Source organism: Rattus rattus, chromosome 11, assembly GCF_011064425.1.
Source record: "Rattus rattus isolate New Zealand chromosome 11, Rrattus_CSIRO_v1, whole genome shotgun sequence".
In the NCBI taxonomy this organism is placed as follows: Eukaryota; Metazoa; Chordata; class Mammalia; order Rodentia; family Muridae; genus Rattus; species Rattus rattus.
Window position 1 is genome coordinate 79,774,629 of NC_046164.1, and position 2,786 is coordinate 79,777,414.

The window sequence follows — 2,786 nt, forward strand, 5'->3', positions numbered from 1 at the left end:
GCAACAGATTTTTATCGTGTAGTCAAGGCAGGAAATTTTGTTTTAGAAATGATTCCTGCTACTAATATGCTTTTCCTGTTATTTTTAAATAGATATACTAACCACTAAGTATAATTTCATCCTTTTGAGCAGATCTCTTCAAAAACAATGAAGATGTACTGTCATATGGGGTGCTATATACAGAAATAGATGATTTTTAATTATTTTTTAAAATTTTTATTCATTGTTTTATTAACATTTCAAATGTTATCCCCCTTCCAGGTTCTTCTCTGAAAACCGCCTACCCACCCACCTCCCCAATGCTTCTATGAGGGTTCTTCCCCACCCATCCACCTACCCTTTCACTCCTACTTTACCAGCCTAGAATTCCGCTATGCTGGGTCAGCAAGCCTTCACAGGACCAAGGACCTCCCTTCCAATTGATGTTAGAAAAGACCATCTTCTGCTACTTATTCAGATAGAGGTATGAGTCCCTCTATGTGTATTCTTTGATTGGTGTTTTAGTCCATGGGAGCTCTGTGGGGGGAGTTCTGATTGGTTGATATTGTTCCCGTTCAGCTCCTTCAGTTCTTCCCCTAACTCTTCCATTGGGGTCCCCATACGCAGTCCCATGGGTGGCTACAAGCATCTGCATCTGTATCAGAAAGGCTCTGGCCAAGCTTCTCAGCAGACATCTATAGGAGGCTCCTGTCAGCAAGCACTTCTTGGCATCAGCAATAGTGTCTGGGTTTAGTGGCTGCATATGGGATGGATCCACAGGTGGAGCAGCCTTTCATTCAATCCCTGATCAACTCTCTGCCCTGTGTTTCTTTTAAACAGGAGGAATTCTGTGTTAAAATTTTGAGGAGGGTGGGTGGCTCCATCCCTCAACTGGGGTCTGTGCCTTAACCTCTGGATAGGGTCTCTACAGGTTCTCTCTCCCCTTTGTTGGGTATTTCAGCTAATGTCATCCTCACTGGGTCCTGGCAGCCTCTTGCTTTCCTGGCATCTCAGACTTTCTGTTAGCTACCCTCAGTTCCCCATCCCCCATTGCTACATATCTCTGTTCAGTTTCCTGACCCTCTGTACATTTTCCCTGTCGTCTCCCACACCTGATCCTATCCCCTCTTTTTCCTCTGCCCCTCATCTCTTCTTCCCCAGTCCCTTCCAATCTCTCTCCCGTGACTATTTTGTTCTACCTTCTAAGTAGGACTTAGGTATCTACACTTTGATTTTCTTGAACTTCATATGGTTTATAAGTTGTATCATGGATATTCCAAGCTTTTCCTCTAATATCCACTTATCAGTAAGTATATACCATGTGTATTCTTTTGTGACTGGATTACTTCACTCAGGATGATATTTTCTAGTTCCATCCATTTGCCTACAAATTTCATGAAGTCATTGTTTATAATGGCTGAGTAGTACTCCATTGTGTAAATTTGCCCATTTTCTGTATCCATTCCTCTGTTGAAGGACTTCTGGGTGGCTTCCACTTTCTGGCTGTTGTAAATAAGGCTTCTATGAAATTAATGGAGCATGTGTTCCTGTTATATTTTAGAGCATCTTTTGGGGATATGCCCAGGAGTAGTATAGGTGGGTCTTCAGTATTATTTCCAATTTTCTGAGGAACCGCCAGACTGAACTTTTAATTATGATCTTTTAAGAATTCCTAAAATTAGAGTAATTGTTAAGCTCTTTTTTTGATAGTCAAAAGTGCAAGGAGAATGCTGCCAGTCTGCAGGTGTCATGAGTTAATTTCTTCTGAGATAGGAAGCAGGCCATCTACTATTCAGAGCATATTCCAAGAGGTTGTAAAGCCATTAACCAAAGTTTATAAAAAGGGAACAAACTGTTTAACTATAGGTTCAAGGAGAAAATATAAAATATTGACTGGGTTTATCTATACAAAACTTCAATAATATCTTAATCTAAATAGACATTTTTTTTAACTTTCCATGAACCCACAGAGCTGGTGACAGATGCTGCATGTTTACCCAGATAATTATTCCTAATGGATATGCATGTAAACATTCTCTGTTGCAAACTTATTTAATTTATGATTTTAATTTAGGAGTAAACTTGTGATGAACATTTTACCATGTGATCATGTATTCTGAAAGATGTGTAAGTGCTGAGGACAGAGAGGAAAGACAACCACTTATCTCCTTTTTTCTTAGGGAACCATTAGTTCCTTTTCTATTAGACAGCCCATATCCACGTTTTTAAATACCGTATTCCCCCTTTCTTAAAACCTCCTTTCCCCTTTCTCTTAGAGAGGTTTCATAGGTAACTTTTAATCACTTTTCAAAGTGTCCCTTTTTCTCTCTGTGACTTCAACTAGCAGGCTGGAAGTTAGGCCTTACAGTTCCTATGGTGATAGAACAAAGGCCCCTATACTTAATCCTCTGCTGTTTTATGATGAGGTGCTAAACATTTTCTCACCTCAGAGGAACTCAGAAGGTAGGTCATCTACTGAAGCCTAGGGGCTTAGGCTTAAAATAGGTGAATGTTTTATTATTATACAACAATCCTAAATATCTCATAAGACCAAGTCTTACCCCATCTGATGCTCTTCCTTCTCTGCTGCCTCAAGAAGAACCAAGAAGAAAGAACTGAAGCTGACCCCCAGAAGTATATTAGAACTATTCATATGTAATATCTGTAGCCATCTCATTTTATCAATAGAGTTTAATTAATCTATTATAATAACTATAAGAGTGTGCTTAATAATTTATTTCTCCAAATTAGAAGGCTATGAAATTTAGTGTTGCTGTTTGATTAAATTTCTTGTCACATAATTTACC